A 10,455-nucleotide genomic window follows, 5' to 3' on the forward strand; every position below is an offset into this window, starting at 1 on the left:
GAACTCATGTTACTTTGCTTGGTCAAGGCCAGCAGGAGAGGGAGTCTGTCCTCTAGACTGTCTTTTTTTTTATGTTTATTTATTTTTGAGAGAGAGAGTGCGCAAGCGGGGTGGGGCAGAGGGAGAGGGGGACAGAGGATCGGAAGGACGCTCCGTGGTGACAGCAGAGAGCCCCATGCAGGGCTCGAACTCGCAAACCCTGAGATCATGACCCAAGCTGAAGTGAGATGCTTAACCAACTGAACCACCCAGGTGCCCCTGGGCCCTCTTTTAAAGAACTTGCTGGATTAGGTCAGACCCACCCAGGAGAATCTCCACTTCCATTAACTCAAATCAAACTGATTAGGGCCTTAATTACTCCTGCAAAATGCCATCATCTTTGCCATATAACATAGCCTCATCACACAAGTGGCATTCAGCCTACTCACGGGTCCTGCCCATACTCAAGGGAGCTCACACAGGGCGTGAGTGTCAGGGGCAGGAATCTCGGAGGCCACTTAGAATTCCGCCTGCTACATGCCTCTGAGCGCCAGAAGTCTCCGCCTCCTGTCTAGCAGACCTTTCCCCTCCTCTCTATGATCTCTAGAGTACTGGACCTAAGAGTTTCTTGAGCAGTGGCCCTGCCACCAACAGAATCCTTTTCTCCCTGCCTTAGTTTCTCCAAGCAGAAAGTTCTTCAAGCAACCCTTATTTCTGTGCTGCCTAAAGGAGGGTGATAAATTAATGAATGAATTGTGTTAAATTCATTAGTCAGATGAAAGGTGCTATCGGGATGCAAATTATTATTATTTTAAAATCTTGTGGCTGTCATCGCAAAGTTTGCACTTGGTTATTAGACACCGTGCCTTTGCCATCTATCAGCCCCCAGATCAATAACAATGCTCGTATTTTGTTTCAAACCATTAATTTGAAAATAAGCACCTTGGAATGATCTGCTCTGGGAAATTGCCAGCAAGAATTATAAAAAGAGATGTGCATTAGCTGAAGCTCAAAGAGGAGAGCCAATCAGACAGCAGGAGGGACACATTCCCACTGGTTGCCTCTCTCTTCCCTCTGGGGACTGCCTCTCAGAGTCTCCCACCTCCCCAAGGGCCAGGCGCAGCCCTGAGCCTCTTTCCCCTTGACTGCAGCTGTAGCAGCCCCAAGATGATTTGGGGTTCCTTGGGGGCAACTCCCTTTCCTGGTCCCCGCTTCCCAAGCCCTCCTCGAAGACCTGAGCCCTGCTCCCCAGACAGCGTTAGTCTCTCCACGGGGCAACCTCGTTCTCTGCAGTGTCTCGCTTGAGTCTCTGCTCCCTTCTGTCCCTCCCCATCAAGCTGTGCAACCCCTCCTGACCTGTTTCCCTGCAACCCCCACCCCCATGTTGGTCATAGGCGAATCTCTGTTCCACTGGCTTAGCCTTTACCCCTTCAGGAAGCCCCCACCCCAGCCCCAGCCCCAGCCCCACATAGTCCTCCTGGGTCCATTCTCCCCCGGGAGCACTCCCCAAGGCCCAGCCCACCCTCTGTCTCCACAGCCTACTGGGAAAGCCAATGAGCCAACAGCAACAGGAGAAAGGATTGAGTGGGTGGGAAGGGAAAGGAAAGCAGGCCTTGACCTCGAGACACCTAAGCCTGAGGCCTCATGTCTGGCTCCATATCTCTAGCCCTTGACTAGCTGCAGGAGACCCCTGTCTAATCCTCCCAGGGACAGGGTGACTGGATTTGAAGGTGCAGGATTGCGGGGGCAAGTTGAGAAGGGACCTGTTACTCTCCTTAGCTCTGACCCAGAAGATAATTCTAAGTGCTCGCCATCAAGGCATCTGAGAAATTTCTGCTCCCGGGCCAGTGGCTTCTACTTAGCGACCGAATTGTGTCTCCCTACAATTCATATGTTGGGGTCCTAACCTCCACTACCCCAGAATATAACCTTCTTCAGAGATAGGGCCTTTACAGACACAGTCAAGTTAAAATGGGGTCGTGAAGATGGGCCCCAATCCAATATGACTGATGTCCTTACAAGAAGGGGATTCAGGGGACAACCTCGTGCACAGGTAGAACGCCGTGTGAACATGAAGACAGCCATCTCCAAGGCAAGACGAGAAGCCTGGAGCAGATCCTTCCCTCTCAGCCCTCAGAAGGAACCAATCCTGCCCACACCTTGACCTTGGACTTCCAGTCTCCAGAACTGGGAGATGATACATTTCTGTTGCTTAAGCCCCCTAGTCTGTGGTGCTTTGTTACAGCGGTCCACGCAATTGAATATACCTGTTCTCCTCCACTCATTAAGTAAATAGTCATTCTGTGCCCCGTATGAGGTTCTGGGACCTCATGGGGGAGCCGAACCACATCCTGCCCTGCCCTTGTGGAGCTTATGGGCCAGTGAGAGAGAGAGCCGTTCGGAGACAGTTCCACAAATACGTGTGAAATTGCCTCGAGAGTGAACGCTGCGAAGAAAAGCCGCCTGGTGCTGCGGCGGAGTTATGTGGCGAGTCAAGGACGGCTTTGCCGAGGAGGCGCCGATTGAGCCGAAATCTGAAAGGAGACAAGGTGGACAGGGAGAAGCAGTTCAGGCCTAGGGAACAGTAGGTGCAAAGGCCCTGTGGTAGGACTTGCCACAGGCCCTGCTCAGACTGTCGGGTGGCCCTCAAACATCCATCAGCCTCGCAGCCCACACAACACTGCCATTCAGCCACCTCTGGCTGCGTGAGGGCAGCCCAACAGATCCTCACTGGGGTGTACCCATCGACAGGGGAGGGAGAATTCTGGTGAGAAAAAAAAGCCCATGAGCTAAGGCAAGAACAAGTATGCCCAAACCCTGGGTTCGGTCCTCCACTCCCTGGGTTCATGAGACCCAGAGTAAGGACAGCAGAGGCCCAAACATGTCACTTAACCTTTCTGAATGTCAATTTTCTCACCTGTAAAATGGGGATAATAAAAACACCTCCCAGTGTTGAACCACTCTAAAATTTTTTTTAACGTTTTATTTATTTTTGAGAGAGAGAGAGAGAGAGAGAAACAGGGTACGAGTGGGGGAGGGGCAGAGAGAGAGAGGGAGACACAGAATCAGAAATAGGCTCCAGGCTCTGAGCTGTCAGCACAGAACTCATGAATTGTGAGATCATGACCTGAGCGGAAGTCGGATGCTTAATCAACTGAGCCACCCACGCGCCCCTATTATTTTATTTTTTTGAGAGAGAGAGAGAGAGAGAGAGAGAGAGAGATTGAAAGAGCATGAGCACAGAGAATCCAAAGCAGGCCGACAGCAGAGAGCCTGACGTGGGGCTTGAGCTCATGAACCATGAGATCATGACCTGAGCCGAAGTCGGACGCTGAGCCACCCAGGCACCCCAGTACTGAACCAATCTAAACACTTCAGCACAGGAGAAACATAGTGATCCGACCCCCTCTCCCTCACCACCCTCACATCCCGTATGGGTATTGTTTCTGGAAACAGAGAACAGCACACAGTAAACTGCCTTAGAGTCACAGCAGACCACAGGTGGTACAGGTCAAGCAAGTTGGGCCCCTGAGGAGAGGGCACCTCCCATGGGGGCAAAGGCCAACGGGGTAAGGATATAGTAGCCAAGGGGAGGCAACAAGACCAGGCTCCCTCCCCAGGGCACCCGGGAGTTGCTCCTTAGACCTGTCCCCACCCCAAACTGGTTCTGGCCCCCCACCTCTGGCCATTGGCTATATTTCCTTCCTGCTTTTCAGGGGCCATAATTTATGTCTCTGCAAAGTCTGCGTTCTTTGTCGTGGAGCCATTGTGTTTGTTAGCATAATCATTTCTCAGAAAGGATGTCAATAAAGGCTGGGGAGTGAAACACAAAACCCCCCACAACCCCAACTGCTAAATAATTTCTGGAATGAGTTGTCAGGAACCTTTTATTTACTGATTTCACGCATTTCATTTATTTCTGGCATGGGGCCAGCCTTCCTGACAGTTAAGATTTATTGATTTAATTGCCTAGGGTAACCATGCAATAAAATCATCTCAAAGATAAATTTTCATGGCACTGTGCAGCATGGAGGTAATTTTTCAAATGCTACGGCTATATTTCTGCAGGTTACAGGTGCAAAATTTGCTTAAAGCAGGGATGTCTCATTATTGCAGCTCAGGAACATCGGGGGCCAGCTCTTTGGTGGAAATTCTTTAGAGAGAGAAAGAGCAGAGAGAGAGCCAGAGGAGAAGAGAGGAGGGGAGGGGAGGGAAGGGGAGAGGGGAGGGGAGGGGAGGCCAGGAGGGGAGAGGAGAGGGGAATAAGGGAGGGAGGGAGGGAGAGGAGAGGAGAGAACACAGGCTTTTCAGGAAAGAAATGATATTTCCTTAATTGGTTCATATATTTCAATGCCCATGAGAAAGCGGGGCTCTACTTTAATTAGGAGTGGGCTTGGAGGTTATTTACAGTGTTCTGCGGATTCATTTGTTTCCAGCTGTGCGACGCTTTGTACCGCACAAGCTTCACAAGGTAGATGATTGCCACTTGTGACATTCGCGTGTATTGCTTCTTTAGATTTTTTTATTTACCCTGTTAAAGTGCTCATTCGTGGCTCCAAACAACGGGTAAATGAAAAAGTCTGATTAACTCCCAGGTTAATGGCAACATTTCGGGAAGTCAAAAACAGCATAAACTTTTAACAATGTGAAATCTTTTCTTATCTCTCTTGATTTATTTTACAGTGTTTTTGCTTTGATTGCAGGTTTCAGATGGTGCCGTTTAATAGCTTATTAAACTCGCAGCCTAGCAGGTTTGCTGTTTGGATAAAATTTTATTTTTGCTCAGGTGTAAACCTTCGGAGCAGGTTGAGATTTTTTTTTTTTTCCACCTTATGAATTCCAGCAGCCAAGGTCTGGCCTGTTTTCTCGGATGCCGTCGTTGCGACGCAGGACCGTGCAGGAGCTGGTGTGAAACCGCCGCCTGGGAAACCTCTTCCTTGCCCATCCTGGAGAAGCGTGACACCGGGGAAGGGCAAGGGAGGCAGCTTCAGGCTTTTCGGATCAACCAGGATGAGGAGCCAATGACCATGTGCTGTATGTGAATCCCTGGCCCCAGGCCCCTGTTGCTCCGAAGGGGAAACTGAGGCCTGGGAGTTAGGAGCAGAGACAGGTCTAAAGGCAGATGTCCAGACGCCCCGGGCACATCTTCCCCTTTTTCTGCTACCCATGTGGCCCTGTCCCCACTGCTCAGGCAAGCAGGCCAACTGCCCCCCGTTGGGGGCAGCTCACGGCCCCTCTCTGTACTTCCGTGTCTGTTTACAGGTTGAGGGCACTGGTGTAGGTGCTCCCCAAGTGCGGGCCCAGTGTGGACAGTCTGCAGCTCCAGGGGGGCACAACCCAACCAATCCACCACAGAGCCGCCAGAGCAGGTGAGTTCAATCCCTGCATTTTCTCTTCCAAAGAAGTGGGCTTTGCCTAGTTCCTAGTCCCTAGTTCAGCTCGGACCCGCTGAACCACAGCAAAGTGAAATTCGACTATGGCTAAAGAGACGGCAGTGGGAATTCGAGATAACATGAAGCGGTGAGTCCAGGGGCGCCTGGGTGGCTCAAAGCATCTGACTTCGGCTCAGGTCATGATCTCGCGGTTTGTGGGTTCGAGCCCCGCGTCGGGCTCTGTGCTGACGGCTCAGGGCCTGGAACCTGCTTCGGATTCTGTGCCTCCCTCTCTCTCTGCCCCTCCTCCACTTGTGTCCATTTGCTCTCTCTCTCTCTCTCTCTCTCCCTCCATGGGGTCCATGGGGACCTGGCTGGAAAGCATGTGCCCGGGGGTGTCCGTGGCCATGTTTCTCAGGCGGGGTGCTAGGACCAGTTCTAGGCACAGGGTCCGCGCGTGAGCACTTCACGTACCCCACACACCTGGAGGAGGAGTCCCGCATGCAGGAGCTCTGCAGGAGGCGGTGTGAAGACAGGGGCCGCGTGGCCGTTGTGGGGATCGGACCTCCACCTGGCTCAGGGGGTCTCACTGGCACCTGCAGAACAGCCTCCTGCCTTTTCTCTCTGCCTCTGCTCTTGCCCCCTCCCGGATGCTCTGCCTACACAGCAGCCAGCCAGCGGCATCTTTCTCGGGTGCAAATCTGATCGTGCTGTGCCCCCACTTAGGATCCTTAAAAGACGCCCCATCACCCCGAGGATAAAGTCCAAAAGCCTTAAGGTGACTTGAGAAGGTCTGGATGACCTGCCTCCTGCCTTGCTCTCCATTTGTTCTCTCCCTTCTCATTCAGCCAATCACTAACTCCCTTCTAGCTTCGTGAATCAAACCAGGGGCTCAAGGCTCAACTCTCTCTCTCTCCTCCCCCCATCCCTCCCTCTCCCTTTCCCTCTCTCCCCCTTCCTCTCTTTCACACACACACACACACACACACACACCTTATTCTTAACTTTCTCCTTTCCACAATCATTCACGTCCAATCCATCACACAGCCCTGTCAACTCTACCGCCAGTACGGATCCGGAGGCCGTCTCCTCCTTCCCACTGCCAAGGGCAACGGGAAGGCAGTGCGCAGTGACACGCGCTCCTCAGAATGAAACGTTCGTGTTCCAGAAAACATTGTTCGGGAGAAGCTACCCGGAGGATAAATGCCTAACCCAAGGAGCAACTTGTCCCAGATGAGCCTCTGGTGTATCTTAGCTGTCCCCAGCCCACCTCCCCACCCGCCCCTTCGGAACACACACGCCCTCCTCGGCTCCATACCAAAATCGCATTCCGTTTTCCCAGAACTACCTTGTGCCTTCCTTTGCCCACACCGTTCTCTGTACCTGGAAGTCTATCCCTCATGTTCCTCCTGGCAGTTAGCACAAGGCCGTGTCTGGACTTGATGCTCTGCAAGTGACTGTTAACTTGAACTGTTCTACCTTTCCCCTGGCCCCGGTCACGTCTCCCTTCCCAGGGTCCCCATCTTTCACGTGAAAGTTGAGCGCCCAGCCCAAAGGCACACATCTGAATCTCTGGTCCTTTCCACTCATTCCTGGGTCACCACAGGGGGACACGGGAGAGCAATGGAGGTCTTCCCCCAGGCAAAAAAAAAAAAAAGTCAATGGCCAATAAAGGGCTCATGTCAAGAGAGCGGTTTGGGGACCACAGAAGGGCAAGGCGGAGGAGAGCTGATCCCCAGTGAAGATTTCAGGGAGCTGGTTAGGACCCAGTTAGTCCAAGGGTAGGGGTGGAAAAATGAAGGTCTCCCTCATATGGAAGACATTAAGATTATAAAGCAGGAAGTTCATGGTGGGGAGGATATTAAAAAGCACACACTTGTGCTAATTTGGAAACAGTCAATTGGAAGAATGTGCAGGATTGGGGCAGATCTGGCAATGTTCTCCGGCCTAGAAAGCTGGGGGCATATTTCTCAATTGGTCAAATTCCTACGGGCGTCAGGCAGACTTCTGACATGGCCCCATCAAACAGCAGCCTGAATTCCAAGTGCACCAGAGCATTTATGGCTGGGCATTAACATTTTAAAGTCCGCCGGGACGTTCATGTCTCTCTACTTAGAAAATTCCCATTGTCTGGGGTGCCAGGGTCTGGCCCGGTAGAACCATCAGAAGTCTTTCCATTGCAGTGGCCTGTGTGCACCTGTAATGGAAGGAATGACCGGGTTCCTTGGTTTGTCTATGCAAGAGACTGACCAACATATCTGGTCTGTTGCACGTGACAATGGCCATTACAGAGTGCGCATGACACATGTAAATTCAGGCCAGGCAGGATTAAATGAACCATGCTGGCACAGCGTAAAGCCCATTCTGTTGCTGAGTGGGTTCAACTCCCAGGCGTGTGTCCACACACACCGCCTCACACACCTTGCTGAGCCCTGTTGGTAAGGTGACGGCAGCCAGGACCATGCGCACTTCCCTTTGAATTGGGTCATTGCTACAGAGCCAAGAAAAACACATCATTTGAGGTTTCTTGTCCTGTAACAGTCCTTCCCCAGGGGCCCCGTGGCTCAGCCCGGCCGACCGAGAGAAGCCAGGGCCATAAGCCCCGATGGCTGGTGGTTAGGCACAGTCTCATCGTGTGGATCCACCCAGATCTGGCTTCATGTTGAACTGAACTGCTCTGCCTCACCTCCCGGCCCCCATCTTCTCTGAAACGCATGCAGGGTCTTATCCACTCCTGCCTTCATGAGCCCGGTAGTCACTGGACACCCACTGTGTGCAAGCACCAAGCTAGGAACAGAGGATATGGAAATGAATGCAACACGCTTCCCTCCTCGAGGGAAGACAGACAAGAGACTCCCACAAAACCTGTGCTTAGTGACCTGTGGCTGTGAATGTGGACATGGCTTTGCCCTCCACTTCAGTAGATCTCAAGCTGTTTCGTCTTGGGGCCCTTTTATATTCCTAAAAATGATTGAGGGCCCCAAAGAGCTTGCGTTTTTATGGATTATGTCTATCCTCCTCTACCATATTAGAAAGGAAAACTGAGAATTTTTAAAAATATTAATCTGTTAAATAACTTTAAAATAAAATAAACCCAGTACATGGTAACATAAATAACATATTTTTTAAGCTTATTGATTTATTTTGAGAGAAAGAGACAGAGAGCACACGTAAGTGGGGGAGAGGCAACGAGAGGGGGAGAGAGAGAATCCCAAGCAAGCTCTGCACTGTCAGGGTGGAGCCGGGTGTGGGGATTGAATCCACAAACCGTGAGATCATGACCTGAGCCGAAGTTGGACACTTCACTGACTGAGACACCCAGGCGCCCCTCCCCCTAGCTACTATTTTTTTTTTATATATATGAAATTTATTGTCAAACTGGCTTCCATACAACACCCAGTGCTCATTGCAACAAGTGCCCTCCTCAATACCCATCACCCACTTTCCCCTCTCCCCAACCGCCCATCAGCCCTCAGTTCTCAGTATTTAAGAGTCTCATGGTTTGCCTCCCTCCCTCTCTTTTTTTCCCCCTTCCCTTTCCCCATGGTCTTCTGTTAAGTTTCTCAGGATCCACATGAGTGAAAACATAGGGTATCTGTCTTTCTCTGCCTGACTTATTTCACTTAGCATAATACTCTCCAGTTCCATCTACGTTGCTGCAAATGGCCAGATTTCATTCTTTCTCATTGCCAAGTAGTATTCCATTGTATATATAAACTACAATTTCTTTATCCATTCGTCAGTTGATGGACATTTGCCTAGCTACTTTTCTTAAAAAATATGTTATTTAGAGGTGCCCCTGTCCCAGTTACTTTCCTTAAAGAATATGTTCTTTCGAGGTGCCTGGGTGGTTCTGTCAGTTAAGCATCTGACTTCAGCTCAGGTCATGATCTCATGGTTCATGGGTTCGAGCCCCATGTGGAGCTCTGCACTGCCAGCTCGGAGCCTGGAGCCTGCTTCAGATTCTCCATCTCTCTCTCTCTCTCTCTCTGTCTCTCTTTCTCTCTCTCTCTCTCTCTCTCTCTCCCCCCTCCCTCTCCCTCTGCCCCTCGCCTGCTTGGGTGCATACTCATGCTCTCTCTCGCTCTCTCTCTAAAATAAATAAACATTTAAAAAAAATTTTTTTAAAGAAAAGTAACTATGGGCGCCTGGGTGGCTCTGTTGGTTGAGCATCTGACTCTTGATCTCAGCTCAGGTCTGGGGCTCAGGGTTGTGAGTTCAAGCCCCGCATTGGGCTCTGCACTGGGTTCTGAAGCCTACTTAAAAACAAAAAGTAACTACATTTTCTAAAATAAAAACAGTTTAGTGAGAAGAGTTGCATTGGTTTACATTATTGCAAAGTATTTAATATTGTCTTAACGACAGGTTGAATCTGTTGCAATATGTACAGTTGAAGACATATGAAGAAAATGCACATAGACAAGCATTTGGAAAAGGGAAATCTATTTTAATAGGCTTTTCAGGGAACTGTGGATATTCTTCTTTGAGACAACATGAAAATCTCAACAAGAGGAAGGTTTTTTTTAAAGGTTAGTAACAATAAAGATAGAAAACTGTATCCAAAGGGGCGCCTGGGTGGCTCAGTCGGTTAAGCATCCACCTTCGGTTCAGGTCATGATCTCATGGTTTGTGAGTCCAAGCCCCACATTGGGCTCTGTGCTGACAGCTCAGAGCCTAGAGTCTGCTTTGGATTCTGTGTCTCCCTCTTTCTATGTTCCTCCCCCTCTCACGCTCTCTCTCTCACTCAAAAAATAAATAAACATTAAAAAAAAAAGAAAACCATATCCAAGAACATTTTCTACTCTGCTATATTAAAATCCACTGGTCTCTCTTGCCCTTTGAATGGATCGTTTAAGCAGTCATGATTTGGTAACACTGTACATTAGTTATTAGGAAAATACTAGTGCCCTGAGGTACGTCAACGCTCCAAATGATGACAGCATCTTTCATTATGCAATACCTAAAAGTCATGTTTCTCAGTATTACCACCTATCAGATAGGAAAAGTCTTTAAGTATTGGGAAGCTGTCAGACTCACAGTGCTGGATCCAACTTTCCCAAAATTGTGATTTTTGCCTAAAAGCTCAAATTTTATCAGTGGGAAA

This window comes from Panthera uncia, chromosome X (assembly GCF_023721935.1).
Source record: "Panthera uncia isolate 11264 chromosome X, Puncia_PCG_1.0, whole genome shotgun sequence".
NCBI classification, from domain to species: Eukaryota; Metazoa; Chordata; class Mammalia; order Carnivora; family Felidae; genus Panthera; species Panthera uncia.